Source organism: Neofelis nebulosa, chromosome 8 (genome assembly GCF_028018385.1).
Source record: "Neofelis nebulosa isolate mNeoNeb1 chromosome 8, mNeoNeb1.pri, whole genome shotgun sequence".
In the NCBI taxonomy this organism is placed as follows: domain Eukaryota; kingdom Metazoa; phylum Chordata; class Mammalia; order Carnivora; family Felidae; genus Neofelis; species Neofelis nebulosa.
Window position 1 is genome coordinate 56,173,105 of NC_080789.1, and position 18,312 is coordinate 56,191,416.

The 18,312-nt window shown below is 35.9% G+C and overlaps 1 pseudogene; it reads left to right on the top strand.

Moving 5' to 3' along the window:
- Nucleotides 1-1,647: 1,647 nt before the first annotated feature.
- Nucleotides 1,648-18,312, top strand: part of LOC131483816 (ethanolamine-phosphate phospho-lyase-like) — a 46,197-nt pseudogene continuing 29,532 nt past the window's right edge.

An 18,312-nucleotide genomic window follows, 5' to 3' on the forward strand; every position in this document is an offset into this window, starting at 1 on the left:
TACGTTAAAACATATACCATAGAATGTTTTATTTTAGTGAAAATGGTTATTAATAAATAAGAGAGTACCACTCAAGAATACCTTAGTAGATACCTTGATAAGTCTGTTTTCCTTTTTAAGGAGATAATTAAGATTTGACCATGACTAATTACATTAGAGATAGGTTTCCTGCCTCTATTGCAAATTAATTTGTGTCACATAAAGTGCACTAAAACATGCATTAAATTAAGTATTCATTGTCTGGCAATCAATTCTCTTAAAAAAAAAGTTTAAGCACTTGTAAATGTATCATTGATGCCTTTACAATTTTTTTAAATGTTACCAGATATTATATTAGATTTTTAGATGATCTCTTCAAACATTTAACCCTTAATCCTTTACTCAACTGGACTAACAGCTAAATATCTAGAGTGAGTCTACAGATTAAAACAGTCTCAAATCATTCAAAGTGTTTAGTTTAGCAGGCTACTTAGAATTATTTCTGATATGTTTCTTGCATGCCAGGCACAATTCTAGGCACCAAGGAGATAACAATAAACAAAATGGGGAAAAATAGCTCTACTCTCATAACAGCTGAAAACATCACCCATTTATTATTTTGGTTCTTCAGGTCAGAAGTCTGACTGGTATTGGCTGGGACCTCTACTTAGGTTCTCAAAAGGATGAAAAAAAAATAAGACGTTGACAGAGGTGGGCTCTTATCTATAGTTTCTGGGAAGTAATCTGCTTCCAAGATCATTCACGCTGTTAGCAAAGTGAATCTTCTTACACTTGTAGGACTGATGTCTTCATTTCCTTATTGTCTGTCAGTCTAGGATCATGCTTAGCTCCTCGTAGCTGCTCCTTGCACATGACCCATTCCATCTCCAAAAGCAGCAATAGCACATCAGATTCTTCTCTCAATTTGAAAATCTGTCTTTCCTTTTTGCTACCAGCCAGAGAAAACTCCACCTTTTTTTTTTTTTTAATGTTTATTTATTTTTGAGAGAGAGAGAGAGCATGAGAAGCGGAGGAGCAGAGAGAGGAGACACAGAATCTGAAGCAGGCTCCCGGCTCTGAGCTGTCAGCACAGACCCCAACGTGGGACTCAAACTCACAGAATGTGAGATCATGACCTGATCCAAAGTCAGATGCTTAACTGAGTGAGCCACCCAGGCGCCCCATGAGAAAACTCTGCTTTTAAAGGGCTTACCTGATTGAGTCAATTCCACCTGGATAGATGGATAATCTCTTTTATGTTAAGCTTAACTGAGTTGAGATTTTATTACATATGTAAAATCCTTTCACAGCAGTACCTACATTAGTGTTTGATTAAATAACCAACAGACAAATCTTAGGAAAAGGGTATTTGCCTTAGAATCTGCGTATCAGGGCACCTGGTTTGCTCAGTCGGTTAAGCTTTCTGACTCTTGATTTCAGCTCAGGTCACGATGTCTCAGTTTGTGAGATCAAGCCTCATGTCGGGCTCTGTGCTGACAGCATGGAGCCTGCTTGGGATTCTTTCCCTCCCTCTCTTTCTCTGTGCCTCACTGGCTTGTGTGTGTGCTCTCTCTCTCTCTCTCTCTCTCACTCACTCGAAATAAACATTAAAAAAAAGAATCTGCCTACCAAAACAGGGGATACCAACTTTAAAAAGAAATCAGTGACATGCATATTGTGTCAGATGATGGTAAGAGCTGTAGGAAAAAAAAATCATTTAAGGTATAAGAAATGATCATGTGGAAAAGTATTGTAAACTCACATTCTACAGTCTGAAACATAATACATACTTAGGAATACCTGGGCTTTTGGAGGTGTCAGGCTAAAAAGAACACTGAGAATCTCCCCGGAGTTTAAAGCAGAATGTAGTGGGATAATGCTGAGTATGTCAGAGGGGAAGATGGAGGGGGAGATCATAGCAGGAGCATTTCGTGTTTGGTAACTCCATTCAACTCCTATCAGTACTTGTTCATAGATCAAGGGAGGAAGGGCACCTTATAAAAAATATAAACTGGGGCACCTGGGTGGCTCAGTTGGTTGAGCCTCAGAATCTTGATTTTGGTGCAGGTCATGATCTCACGGTTTGTGGGATCAAGCCTCACATCTGGCTTCATACCGACAGCATGGAGCCTGCTTGGAATTCTCTCTCTCCCTCTCTCTGTGCTGCTCCCCAGCTCAAGTGTGCTCTCTCTCTTAAAATACATAAACTTAAAAAAATAAACTAAGCTGTATCATTTTAAGAGAAGTACAAATAAAAGCTGTACCTATTCTCAATTGCATCTACATATCTGAATGTGGTGTTTATTACTCCAATGCATGTTCTTATCCTGGACCTTGAAACAGAAACCATATTTCCAAAACTGTAAGAGGGCTCACGAAACAGATAAACTGTACAGCAGCGTGACATGCTAGATAAATTATCTGAGCATAAACCTTTCAGCATCACTTTATTTAGACACATACAGTCCATGCTAAAACAAAGACCATCTACCCTGATAATAACTGTACAGTGACATATACTTAAAAGGTATGACTACCCATCTTCCAGTAGCTACGTATTTTACAAAATCCATTCAGTCCCTGTGAGTATCACCCTGTGACTTATTTCAGCATTCAAAATGCTATCAACAACCTGCCCTGACTCCCCATTTTGAGAGTCCTCATGGTTCCTCCTAGTTTGCATTTTTCTTTGATGTAGCAAGCTAATTAACCTAACACTAGCGTATTCCTGATGGCCCCAGGCTGCTGAAGCTTGGCAAGTAGAATATCCGGCCAAGTCCCCCACTGATTCTGACAGGAAGCTCAACCCTATAATGGTGTGCACATCTGAGATATTTGAGTCTCCCTCTACTGAGGGCCACCTTGTCCGTGAGTATGAAGTTTTATTTTTAATCTGAGCTCCAACAATTTCACAGAGTTCTCAGTATTAGGTTTTCTTCTCTGTCCTGAGAAAAGTCCATACTTCCTGGTCATTGGACAAATTTGTATACATTTTCCCTTGTATGGACCTTCCACAACATTCATGTGCCACTAAACATCCTCTTTACTTATCTATTGTCTATAAGGCTTTATGTCTCCTAACAAGGTTCAACAAATGTCTTTCTGTAAAAGGACAGAAAGTGAATATTTTAGGCTCTGTGGACCAGTCTTTGCTGCAACTACTCCAATCTGTGCTGCAGCATGAAAACAACCACAGATGACATGTAATAAATGCATAAGGTTGTGTTCCAATAAAGCTTTATTTTATATACACAGATAACGGTCTGGATTTAGCCTGCTCACTGCAAGTTGCTGACCCCTACATTACAAGTTGAAGTTCAGGGGCACCTGGGTGGCTCAGTCAGTTAAGCATCAGACTCTTGGTGTCAGCTCAGGTCATGATCTCATGGTTCATGGATCCTGCTTGGGATTCTCTCTCTCTCTCCTTCTCTCAAAATAAATAAGTAAATAAAAAAAGTTCAAGTTCAAAGGGCAGGAGACTGAATTCAGAAAAACTGGCCTTTCAAGTGGATTAGAAGCTGACAGTTTCAAAATCTCATGTTACGCTAGTGCATCACACTAATGTCTTTTGGACAAATGTTACATCAATTTACCTTTCTGACACCTTATAAAGACATTCCTCAGTATTGTCCTTATGTTCTTGAAAATATTTTACTTAATTCCCTCTGCCAGGGCTAGAGGCTTCTTCAAGCTAGTAGTCTTTGGCCAGGTTCTGAAGTCATGTGGTTTCACAACTATATCCTTGTTGACTATTACAGTTATCATGGAGTTTCTTAAATCTGTGTTCTTTCCAGACTAAAACCCTACTTTATCTATGTTTCATGTTACAATCCTAGCTAATATGCAAATCTCTCTAACTGGCATAGTTTTACTGAGGGCAATTTAAAATTGCAGTGACAGAGGAACAAATTTTTTTCATTTGAGAGGCTCCATAAGACAAGCATTCAATGAATCAGATTTTAAGGTTTCTTACAACCTGTTGGAGCTCAAATTTGAACTGATACATTCTTTAGGTTTATATAAATTTAAAACAAAAAATAAAAAAATTTAAATGTTTAACTTTCTATGCTTTAAATATTTTCTCTCCAAATATAGCTTTTTTTTTCCTCTCCAAAACAGCTCCATGAAAAGCTAGACAGTAAATTTCTGTTCTGTAAACAGCATTCTAAATGTCAGTGAGTTAAGCTAATAGCCTTAATCTTGGTTAGATATAAGAAGAAAATTGTGACACTCAGAACTTACAAACATAATTTAAAGAGTCTTTTAAAAATTATGATTTGTGAATACAGGGATTCATAATGTGTGCAAACAAAAGTTAATTTAATATTTCTGATAAGTAGAAGGCTCTTTTTAAAAAATTAGCATTACTAATAGGAGTTTTAAAACAACTCAGTATATCTTCTTCCTAATTGTAAATAATGTAAATGATATTCTGCTTTGTATAAGACTAATAATTGTGAGAGTTCTATGTATATGTTAGATACTAACCCCTTAGCAGATATATGATTCATAAATATTTTTTCCCATTCTGCAGGATGTCTTTTCATTTTGTTGGTCATTTCTTTTGTTATGCAGAAAATTTTCAGTTTGATGCAGTCCTACTTGTTTAGTTTTGCTTTTGTTGTTTATGCTTTTGCTGTCATATCTGTGAAATCCTTGGCAAGACGAGTCAAGGACCTTTTTCCTTTTGTCTTCTTCTATGAGTTTTATGGTTTCAGGTCTTACCTGTAAGTCTTTAGTCCATTTTGAGATAAATTTTGGGAGTGGTGTAAGATATGGTCCAGTCTCATTCTTTTGCATATTAATATCCACTTTTCCCAACATTTATCGACTAGACTCAATTTTTTTCCACTACTGTCAAATATTAGTCAAAGATCAGTTGACCATGTATGCACGGATTCTTTCTGGGTTCTTAATTCTACTCTGTTGGTCTATGTCTTTTTTATGTCAATACCATACTATTTTTTGATTACTGTAACTTTGTAACACAGTTTCAAATCAGGAAGTGTGATGCCTCCATCTTTGCTATTCTTTCTCGGGACTGCTTTCACTAGTAGGGATCTTTTGTGCTACCATACACATTTTAGAACTTTTTTCTACTTCTGTAAAAATATCATTACACTCAGTGGCAAAAAACCAAACAAACAGATAACTTGATTTAAAAATAGGCAGGGGCGCCTGGGTGGCGCAGTCGGTTAAGCGTCCGACTTCAGCCAGGTCACGATCTCGCGGTCCGTGAGTTCGAGCCCCGCGTCAGGCTCTGGGCTGATGGCTCAGAGCCTGGAGCCTGTTTCCGATTCTGTGTCTCCCTCTCTCTCTGCCCCTCCTCCGTTCATGCTCTGTCTCTCTCTGTCCCAAAAATAAATAAAAAATGTTGAAAAAAAAAAATTAAAAAAAAAAATAAATAAAAATAAAAATAGGCAAAGGAGGGGCGCCTAGGTGGTGCAGTCGGTTAAGTGTCCGACTTCAGCCAGGTCACGATCTCACGGTCCGTGGGTTCGAGCCCTGCCTGGGCTGATGGCTCGGAGCCTGGAGCCTGTTTCCAATTCTGTGTCTCCCTCTCTCTCTGCCCCTCCCCCGTTCATGCTCTGTCTCTCTCTGTCCCAAAAATAAATAAATAAATAAATAAATAAATAAATAAATAGGCAAAGGACTAGAAGAGACATATTTCCTAAGATAATCAAATGCCCAATAGATACGTGAAAAGGTGCTCAACATCATTAATCAAAAAAAACAAAAAACAAAAAAAAATGCAAATCAAAACCATAATATCACCTCACACCTATTAGAATAGCTATTATCAAAAAGACAAGAGATGGCAAGTGCTGGTAAGGATGTGGAGAACAGAGAACACTTGTACGGAGTTGGTTGGAATGCAAACCGGTGCAGCTACTATGTAAAACAGTATAGAGATTCCTCAAAAAATGAAAAATAGAATTGCCATGCGGTCTAGCAACCCAACTTTTGGGTATGTACCTCAAAGACAATAAATCATTATTTTGAAGACATGTCTGCACTCCCATATTTACTGCAGCATTATTTACAATAGCCAAGACATGGAAACAACCTAAGTGTCATCAGTGCAAAATGGATAAGGAAAATGTGACACACACACACACACACACACACACACACACACACACACGTACGTATATAATGAAATACTATTCAGCCATAAAAAGAAGGATAATAGAAGGATGTCAGAAGGATTTCTGATAAAATAAGTCAGAAAGAGAAGATATATTATTTCATTTATATGTGTAATCTAAATCAACAGATCTCCTAGAGAGAACAGATTGGTGGTTGTCAGAGGCAGGAGTGGCAGACAAAGTTTTCAAGGGTACAAATGTCCAGTTATAAGATGAATAAATTCTTGGGATTTAATGTACATGGTGACTACAGTTAACAACACTGTATTTTATTTTCAAAAGTTGCTAAGAGAGTATATATTAAAAACTAAAAACAGAATTAAAAAAAGACAATTATCTTATAATTTGAATTATAAATTTCAATATTTACTTTACATATGAATCAAAATATATTGTTTCTAAAATTTGGGTCATGTTACATACCTGTTCATTTTGAAGAAATGTAAAAAAAAATGTATGTTAGGTATCAGGGTAAATAGGCAGAGGAATGGATATTCAATGGTTTATCCAGGAAAAAAAGAGATTAAAAGAGAATATTTTCTTTTAAAGGGAGACAGTGTGGTTGTTTCAAAATATAATAGAAAATAGTGAAATATATTTGAAGACATACAAGAAGTGCAAAAGGTACGAATGAAATGAATTTTCATGTGCCTGGGTTTATGGTAAGTGAAAATAATGGGACAGAAGCAACGAAATGTACTTAAAATTTAACAAAATTGGCTAGATATGATAGGTTTATTCACAAGGGACAAAAAAATGTTTGTGACTCCTTTACTATAAATTGTTCAATGTATGATTGAAAACAAACAAAAAAAAAGAAGTATAATTGTAGTTTTTTCCTTGTTAAATATAATTTTTATGTGTCCAAAAAACAGTTTCTTTTATCACAAATATATTTTTAATTCTCTGTACTTTTTGACACATTTGTAATTATCTTTTTTTTTTTAATTTCAGGAGTAGAATTTAGTGATTCATCGCTTATATATAACACCCAGTGCTCATCCCAATAAGTGACCTTCTTAATGCCCATCACCCATTTAGCCCATTCCCCCAACCAACACACCTCACGCAACCCTATTTTTTCTCTGTATTCAAGAGTATCTTATGGTTTGCCTCACTCTCTGTTTTTATCTTTTTTTTCCTTCCCTTCCCCTATGTTCATCTGTTTTGTTTCTTAAATTCCACATGAGTGAGTGAAGTCATATGATGTAAATTACCTTTGATAACTACCATTGATTTTTGTAAAAGTTAAAAGTTCCTAATATAGTCACTTACTGCAGAGTGTATACATACATGTGTGTGTTTGTGGAGTGTATATGTGCATGTGTGTGTTTGTGTGTATTTTAAAATATTATGTGTTACTATTTCTCACCTATTGAATATTGTACCTTATGTTTGGATACCTGTGGCTTATGTTATTTATTTTTCTTTTGACAATCTTTTGATTTTTACCTTTCTCAAATTTAGGTCCCAAATTCAAAATAATAAAACTTATCTTCTATACCTAAAATAGCTGTATTTCCTAAATGGCCCTTGTTTTTTTTAAATATAATTTATTGTCAGATTGGTTCCCATACAACACCCAGTGCTCATCCCAACAAGTGTAAATGGCCATTGTTAGTGAAAAGCTATGCTACGTGTTTTATTAAAGGATGGGAAATTAGAATAATTAAGTTTATCTGGCATGCTCTAAATTTTAATTAAAAATTAAGCTGAGGCTTTCGACAAGCTGAGAAACACTTCTGGAGCTTCCAAATGCATGGCTAAAACTTTGTTCTGGACATCATCACAATGAGAAAACCAACAGGCAATGGCTACCCAATGGAATGAATGGTAGCAACCAAAGAAATTGCAGAAACCATCAGCAGCTCTGGACCACAATATTTCAATACTGTATGGAAGAAATCCAATATCCTGTGCTGTTGATTTGGTCATCTTGGATGTAATTATAAGTGAAGACCTTCAAGGAAATGTCACAAGAGTAGGGAATTATCTTACTGAGTTACTGAAGGCTAAACACACTTTCACTGGCAATATCAGCGGTGTTACCCTTTTTATTAAAATTGACTTAGTTAAGGACCATAAGAAAAGGAGTCCTGCCTTTCATACACTGTCTACAAGATGAAAGAAAAACAAGTGGTTCCCACTGCTGATGGACCTCATAGATATGCTTGAAACCACCTACGTACTTGATTGAAGAAGATCCAAAGTTTATGGTGGATCAACCTGATGGAATTTTAACAGCTTTAGGATAAGCCATGGGAGCCAAAAATGAAAGTGTGATCTTTGAGAATACTCCATGCACGACAAAGATACCTAATGAAACACATTCAGAATTGTTCAGTGATGGCACCACTGACTCTATAGAAAATCCCAGAAGGAAGAGAAATGGATAGTGCACGTGGGGCCCCTGGGTGGCTCAGTTGGTTAAGTGTCCCACTCTTGGTTTCAGCTCAGAACACGATCTCACGGTTTTGTAAGTTTGAGGCCCACATCGGGCTCTGTGCTGGCAGCATGGAGCCTGCTTGGGATTCTCTCCCTCTCCATCTCTCTCTGTCCCTACCCCACTCATGCTGTCTGTGTCTCTCTCAAACATAAATAAACTTTAACAAAAAAGAAAGAAATGGATTGTGCACAGATAAATATTCACTACTTAGTAAGAAGGTTAAATCACAAAAGATTATCATTTTAAAGCAAGATAAATGTGCAGAGATACAACAAATAAGCGGATCTGTCTCTTCCATTCATAGCTCTGTTGTAGCATTCAAAAGTAAATTTTGATTCTATTTTGATTTGTAAATAAAAAATTAAGTAACAAGAATAAATCAAATGATGATCAAACCATGGTAAGAGTATTGGCACAACCTCTAGCCTGCTAATTTTTTGACTTGAGATTTCTGAAGTACTTAATTTATTCTACAAACGTAAGCCTCAAATTTAATACTAAGTTGGCAGCCTGACTTCTCATGTTATAATGTTTGAAATTACAGAGCAAAGTACAATAGGCACCTTCATTTGGGAGACTTGGGCGTCTTACAATCTGAATTCTGTAATGGTTTAACGTACGTAAGTATAGTCATAGACCGTAATAAAAGATGATATAAACAAGAAAATAATATGAGTCTTTTTGTTTCCTTCATTTAGGACAAATAAACAAAACAAAAAGCACCTCAGTCTCTTATTTTTTTAATCATCTGCTACTTATCAGTAGTTGGCAAAACTAGACATAGTATCCATTAAGTCATATGCAGATAAGGCACACTATTCATACAATCATACAAGTATAAAACTGGCATTATGATAAATGCTTTAAAATATAAATAGCTATAGTATCAGAAGACTATGCAATTAGTGATACTTATTTGGGGGAAAAAAAGACATTTGACTTATTTGGGGGAGGTGTGTTCGGGGAACTTTAAGGAAAAAGCATTTGAACTGGTATGTCCAGAGAGCAGAAAGTGTTCCAGGTAAGAGAACAGCACTTCTAGAGGCCATGTACTGGGAGGAAATCTGGCCTGTTCAAATACTTAGAGCTTAGAAAACAAGCTTAGAAAGTAAGAGTGCTTGATCTAGAGATGTGGGTAAAGACAGACGTAGGGTTGAGATCGTGTTACAAACTTTATTTCTTTTCACCAAACAAAAGAACATTCAAGGATTTTAAGCAGGGGTGTTTGTAACAAAAAACAAAACAATAGCAAAATTGGATAATATATGCTGTGCTTTACTGTATGCCAGGGATTGTCTCAAGGGTTTCCTATCTCATTGAGGAAGCACTGATAAACTCAGATTAGTTCATCAAAACTCTAAGAGACTAAGAAATTTTGTTTGAGTCAATATTTGTATGTGCAACTTACTTGTGATGACCACTTTTAAAAAAATAGCAGTGTGTTCCTAGTTCTTAGAGTTTCTCATTCAGTAAGAGACCCAGGAATTTGAATTTTAATAAGCATGGTCCATAATCCTGACAGACTGTCCATGGACCATGGTTGGATAAACACCTACTGTGTAACACTTCTTATTTCACACACATACCAATGATCTGATCCCCTGCGAAAGGTCACAGAGTATATAGAGTTTGATTTTTCACTACCAAATCCCTATATCCAGCCTTCAAGGATTGGCATATACAGAAGATAACAGTTTATAGATCTTCAAAAAATCAAGCACATCAAACTGAAACAATGTAACTATAATCTTAGCAAATATTATGCAAGAAAATCAAGATGATAAACAAATTTCATTAACTGGTAACCTCACCAATTACAAGATATTTCTATTAGAAGTATTGAACTTACTGAACTTTTCCTAAGACAGAAAAATTCATCTAAGTGCTGAACAAAATTAGAAGAGTGGTTTCCTGACATGGGGTGGGTGTGGGTTGGGAATGATAAAGACATGGTGTAAGCAAACTTTTACAGGCGATGAAATGTGAATCTTGAGAACTGTTTTAGTTATACCATTATACACATTTGAACTCATCGAACTTATACTCAGGATCTATATGTTTCACTACATCTAAGTTATACCTTAATGAAATAAATCAATCAATAGAAATATAAGTATCTGTGACATAATGCCCTATTTCATGCCCCATTCTTACAATACCTCTCAACTTCAGTCAGTTGTCCTGGCATTTTCTTTTCCTATGAGCTTCCTGTGAAGAGGTCCTTGGGTACATAGCAGTTCTAGAAACACTCTGCCTTTATCCACTCTACACAAACTTGTCCATGTTACAACAACACATCATTTCAACTTACATGTTTTGACTGAGAGCAACTAACAAAACAACATTAAAATGTTGAGAGGTTGAAACAAATTTTCATGCATTCTTTCACTGAGCTTATATTTAACAACTCTGTGAGAAGTGGAAAAAGATACAATGACAGTTCAGCAGCAAAGGGGCTAGGCCAAGAATGAACAGTGCCACTGTGAGTGAATATAGTTCACAGTGACAAAAATGGAATTTTTGACCATTTCTGCTGTTTTCGAGGTAGAGAATAAATAATGTGCATATAAATTCACTTTCCCCCAGAAAAACTTCAAGTCACTTTTATTATAGAATTCAGTCTGAGGACCAACAAGGCACTATAAAGCACAAACTGAGTCACTGATGGAACACATACTCAGTATAAAGAAAAACACAAATGATGATCAAACTATATCCAATTAACTATTGAGAGATCAACTTTTCATTCTAATCCTTGACTTTTAGAAATTTTCACTTTTCCATTTATTAAGTGTAAAATAGGAACAGAGTATGTATTATTTATTTAAAAGTCACATAAAGTGCAAGATAATGTAAAAAACCTAAAAACTATAAAGTTATAGAATTAATAAAAACTGTAAGAAACTCAAATAATTCAGTTTAAAATCCTTTTTTTTTAATTAGTATTGGAAGAAAAACAGTATGTTCATTTTTAAACGTCCCAACTAAACAAAATGGGGCAGGTAACAACACACAAAAACATACTCAAGTCCATTAATTTTGTTCAGGTTTTACTTCCTCATAATCAGTAGTGACTACCTAAGTCCAGTGGCTCCAAATAATGGCAATCAATAGTTACGTCCTTTGAAATTAAAGCTACAATGATTTATTAATCTTTTATTTATTCTTGAAGAATAAAAATCCATTTTGATGAAAAATAACTTAAGTCTCTGAAGAAAGGAGTATGTCTGGCATCTGGATATATAAATGAATAAGCATACCATAACAGGATTTCTGAGGTTTGCTTATGGATGACATAACTTATATGTTGATTATCAGATGCCAAGACAAAGACTGAAAATATAAAAACAAAGTCTCAACATGCTTATATAAAGTTATATAAATAACTTCTATAAAGCTATTGTAATAATACGTTTTGAATGACAAGCAAATATGATACCTATTACAGAAGAGAAACACATCAAAAGATGAATGAAAAGGGGCATTAATAAACCAAAATGTAACTCTATTTAAAACAAAACAAAACAAAACAAAATAGGGGCACCTCGGTGCTCAGTCAGTTAAGCAACTTATTCTTGATCTCAGCTCAGGTCTTGATCTCAGGGTTGTGAGTTCAAGCCCCATGTTTGGCTCCATGCTGAGCTTGAAGCCTACTTAAAAAATAAAAACAAACAAAAAACTAGGGGCAGCTGGGTGGCTCAGTAGTTTGAGCGACCAACCCTTGATTTCAGATCAGGTCATGATCTCACGGTCGTGGGATTGAGCCCCACGTCAGGCTCAGCACTGACAGTGCAGAGCCTGCTTGGGACTCTCCCTCCCCCTCTCTCTCTGCACTTCCCCATGCTTACTTTCTCTCAAAATACCTAAAATAAAACCATTAAAAAAACATTGGTACAGGGAAACTATAAAGATAAATTGGTGAGAACAACTTTACAAAAATTAAATTTGAAGTAACATAGTCCATATTAATGAACTATAATGGACATGAAGAGAATAAGGAGCACACATACATAATAATAAAAAGAAAAAAGAAAAATAACATATAAGAAGAAACCTTGAGTACGTGCATTATAATCACACACAAAAAAATTTAAACCAGAAAGGGTAAATAAAGAAGAATCACTGAAATAGTTTCCTCCTTACAATTTACAAAGAACTTCTGATGATACTTTATCAAATTTCCTAACTAAAACAGCTAAAAAAGTAATCTGTGGTATTACACTTATTTTTCTCTCCTTCAATATGCCTTGGATATTTCAGATACAGTTTATCTTAATCCCATAGTTCACAAAAATATTCTTACTTCACAAAAATATTCTTACTTCACATGAGCTAAGTGGTCACGTGACTCATGAGGCTGCTTCTCTATAGAAGCAGGATGAACGTCCACCTAAAATGTGGTTAGGATGCCCAGACCATTGATGCCCCATTTGTACCAATAGACTATGAAAGTTTTTCGTTGTTGTTGTTGCTATTGTTGTTGTTTTTTCTCACATGAAAAATCTTTCTGGGAAGAGAAAGGCAGACTTAATAAGTTGTTCTTAAAATTATTTAAGAAAATAGAGGAAGAATATTGGTTTTCTTCTTTTACAGTGAGTAGGGAGCAGACCCAGGGTGAGCATTCCTGTACAAGTTTTGAACTTGGCATGCCCTGCTATCAATGAAGGGAGCAGCAAGGGGGCTTTCTTATCAGCTTGTTCAGATGTGGGGCAGAAAGGGAACAGGGAGGGGTAGGACTTAAAAGCTGCCAGTAGTCAAACATCAAAAATGGAATCATGGAATCGGACTATTACAGTAACAACAACAGTACATTTTTATGCATAATTAACATTTCTCAGATCCTATGATAAAATCTTCACCTCCACTTCCTCATCTGAATATACCTGGAGAACAAGGGGTGCTATTATTTTAAGTGTTAATTTCTTTGTATTAAGGCAGCCCATGATAATAATATCAACTAACATTTTCTGAGCATTTGGTATGTACTCAGGTATTATTTGAAGCTGCTTACAGGGATTTTCTCATTAAATCAACAACAAATCTATAAGGGGAATAGTTCATAATCCTCATTCTACAAATGGTGATGCTGAAGCACTGAGTGGTTAAGTAGTAGGATGCGGATTAGAATTAAAGAACACAGACAGTCCTGCTCCAGAAAACAAGCTCCTAACCACAATGTTGTGTTGTTTCTTGGCAGGCTTTTCAAGTTCTAGATGTCTTTCTCTTTGGAGGTCATACAAACCAGGTTTGTTTCACTCATGGTTACCCTGTATCTGGTTAGCATTACAGTTCACGCCTCACCTTTATGTCAGCCTCCTAACTTCTAACCTCAAGGACAGGTTGAATGTGCCTGTTCCCTGACTATTCCCAGGAGAAATACAGTCCCACTAAAAATGATTAAAAGGTTAAACTCCTGTATAATAAACCTAAGGAATATAAAGCTATGATAAAGTAATGAAAGGAAATGTCTTGTCACTCAAAAATGAAAAACCATTCTAAAGGTCAGAGTATTTTATTTCTTTGCTCTAATTCAGGGAGTTGAATTTCTGGTACATCTTCAAAACATAGATTTTTAACAGGTAATAGAAAGGGAGTAGTACATATCCCTTTTTTTTTCTGACAATGAATAAGCAGTCAGAAAAGGCAATTAGCACTCAGCTCCCACACTCCATCCCTGTCCTTAGCTCATTATGCTTAAAAATGATTGTCCAATAAAAGATATGTTCCCGGCTATCATTTCATATACCAGCAAAAAGTTAAGTGTAAGTATATACATATCTCCTAGGTGGAACATTTATTTTTGTCTCCTTCTTTACATGTTTACCCCAACTATATGTATGAATAATCTTAATTTTGCAGTCATCATTTTTCAGGAAAACTTAGTAGAGTTTTTCTTCTCCCTTATGCCTTTAAGTCCTTAGATCAATGCATATACCTCCCTACCTCCCCCTTCCCCCTTCCCCCTTTCCTTCCTCCTTCTTTGTTCTTTTCCTTCTCTTTCTCCTTCTCCTTTTTTCCCCTCTCCTTCCTCTTCTCTCCCTCTTCTTTCCTTCTTTTTTTTTATTTCCCTTGAGGAAAAAAATTTTTTTCAAGTAAAAAATTTTGCCAACAACTCCAATATATTTAATAAAGTTACATTTCTATTAATTAGTGGGGGTCCTGGAGCCTTCAGCATGTTCCCGTTCCTTGTGCATCACACCAGGTCCTTTGACTCCATAGTAATAATGTGAAAATCACTATTCTAGATGATTGGCAAAAGCAATCACTAGACAATCTACATAAATATCCTGAACAGAGACTTAAGCATCTCTGAGGCCCTCATATTTTGGTGTCTAGGGTGTTAATAATCCAGTAGAAAAATAAGTCATTTTTCTTAAATATGTCTTTTAAATGGCTTTTCTGCTTGCTTCACAAAGTTGTCATGAGGATCAACCTGTAGAATATTAGGGGAGATGCCTTAGAAGTTAATCAATTCAATTCTCCGCCTGATGATTGGATTCTGTATGCACACCATTTTAGATGCAGGTCGTATCAGTTTGAAAAGTTCTGTTTTTGATAAAATTATTCTTTACATTATCAAGACTTCTTTGAAAATATTTAATAAACTGCAAAGGACTCTACAAATACAAGATAATATTACTCTATTGTGCCAGGTAACACAGTAGCTACAAAGATTGACAAGAGATAATTCCTGGGTCTAGAAGCTTATGATCTGGGGAAAGGAAGAATACGAACATGCAAATAACTAAAGAGAAAACAGAATTTCATATGTGCCATAAAAGAATAAAATATTTAATTCTGAGTACTCAAAGAGATATTTCAAATCCAGTTGAGAAATTCAGGAATGACCTTTAAAAGTAAGGTGGGCATGTCAATACTACCCAAAGCTATCTACACATTCAATGCAATCCCAATCAAAATTGCACCAGTATTCTTCTCGAAACTAGAACAAGCAATCCTAAAATTCATATGGAACCACAAAAAGCCCCGAATAGCCAAAGTAATTTTGAAGAAGAAGACCAATGCAGGAGGCATCACAATCCCAGACTTTAGCCTCTACTACAAAGCTGTCATCATCAAGACAGCATGGTATTGGCACAAAAACAGACACATAGACCAATGGAATAGAATAGAAACCCCAGAACTAGACCCACAAACGTATGGCCAACTCATCTTTGACAAAGCAGGAAAGAACATCCAATGGAAAAAAGACAGTCTCTTTAACAAATGGTGCTGGGAGAACTGGACAGCAACATGCAGAAGGTTGAAACTAGACCACTTTCTCACACCATTCACAAAAATAAACTCAAAATGGATGAAGGACCTGAATGTGAGACAGGAAACCATCAAAACCCTAGAGGAGAAAGCAGGAAAAGACCTCTGTGACCTCAGCCGTAGCAATCTCTTACTCGACACATCCCCAAAGGCAAGGGAATTAAAAGCAAAAGTGAATTACTGGGACCTTATGAAGATAAAAAGCTTCTGCACAGCAAAGGAAACAACCAACAAAACTAAAAGGCAACCAACGGAATGGGAAAATATATTTGCAAATGACATATCGGACAAAGGGCTAGTATCCAAAATCTATAAAGAGCTCATCAAACTCCACACCTGAAAAACAAATAACCCAGTGAAGAAATGGGCAGAAAACATGAATAGACACTTCTCTAAAGAAGACATCCGGATGGCCAACAGGCACATGAAAAGATGTTCAACGTCGCTCCTTATCAGGGAAATACAAATCAAAACCACACTCAGATAACACCTCACGCCAGTCAGAGTGGCCAAAATGAACAAATCAGGAGACTACAGATGCTGACGAGGATGTGGAGAAACAGGAACCCTCTTGCACTGTTGGTGGGAATGCAAATTGGTGCAGCCGCTCTGGAAAACAGTGTGGAGGTTCCTCAGAAAATTAAAAATAGACCTACCCTATGACCCAGCAATAGCACTGCTAGGAATTCATCCAAGGGATACAGGAGTACTGATGCAGAGGGGCACTTGTAGCCCAATGTTTATAGCAGCACTCTCAACAATAGCCAAATTATGGAAAGAGCCTAAATGTCCATCAACGGATGAATGGATAAAGAAATTGTGGTTTATATACACAATGGAATACTACGTGGCAATGAGAAAGAATGAAATATGGCCTTTTGTAGCAGCGTGGATGGAACTGGAGAGTGTGATGCTAAGTGAAATAAGCCATACAGAGAAAGACAGATACCATATGGTTTCACTCTTATGTGGATCCTGAGAAACGTAACAGAAACCCATGGGGGAGGGGAAGGAAAAAAAAAAAAAAAGAGGTTAGAGAGGGAGAGAGCCAAAGCATAAGAGACTCTTAAAAACTGAGAACAAACTGAGGGTTGATGGGGGGTGGGAGGGAGGGGAGGGTGGGTGATGGGTATTGAGGAGGGCACCTTTTGGGATGAGCACTGGGTGTTGTATGGAAACCAATTTGACAATAAATTTCACATATTAAAAAATAAATAAATAAATAAAATGTTGGAGAAAAGCAGAAACATAGAAAGTTAAAAACAAAAAAAAGGTGGGCATTATTTGGTATGTAGGGTTCTTTTAGAAAATGAAATGCAAGGCATTATTTCAGTAAGGTTATGGAGATGAGGAATAGTAAGATCTTTGAATAATAATAGGTCCTATGTCCAAATTAAAGCATATTGAGAAATCAGATGTAAGGTATTGAATGTAAGTCAGCATTAACAATGTTCAGTGCAGATCTAATACCACAGGCATTATAGAAAAATAAAGATGGGTTCAAATCCCAGCTTAGCTAATTACTATGTAACATGGACAAAAAATCTACCACTACTTTTTTCTTCTAAAAACAGGGAATAGGCTACAACTAACTCGCTGGGGAACTAAGGAATTAGCATGAGCAAACTGTTAGTTATTACTGTCAACTTTATGATTAACAATGTCATGAATTATTGTTAACAATATTCTGGTTTTGAGATGAAAGTTTAGTGAAATAACAGGTTTTATTTTTTTCCTGTTCAATTTTGTCTATATAACTAATGTTAATTTTACTGTTCAAGGTTCAAAAAACAATAGCAGCTAATTCCTCTTTAAATTTGTCTGAGAAGCATTTATTAGAATAAAGATGACAGTTTTAACTCAATATCTGTCAAACCAAATCATTACTGTAATAACCTTATAAATACTTATAACCTAACTTTCATGTATACTTTGAGTAATAGCCTCAAGAGTGAAAATTAATTTATTGACAATATTGTTTTTCCATTTATAATAAATGTACAGCTTTTTAAAGCCACATGCAATGGCAACATTCATCAGGGAGTAGCATGAGGCCTACAATCGCAAGTGGCAGTCTTGCAATTCATATAAGACTATATATTTATTCTACAAAAATATACTGAGTATACAGAATGGACCACGTGTTATGTTAAGTCCTGGAAGCTGAGAGATAAAGGCACTCTTTATCCCTGAAGATCTCAGAAAAAATAAACTGGAAGTAATGATAAAGGCTTTAATAGTAATATTAATGTGAGATGTGGATGGACATAAACAGCTACAATTAACTTCCCTAGGTTAGATAACAACTCATGTTTATTTGCACTGTATAACAAGGATGTACTTTTCAAATGAGATGACAATTATATTGAGCCTTATAAAAACGTTACTTCGACTTAGAATAAGGAGCTAAAATATATGCAGATTATATTAGTAACTGCTCTCACCTCCTACCCTCTACCATTT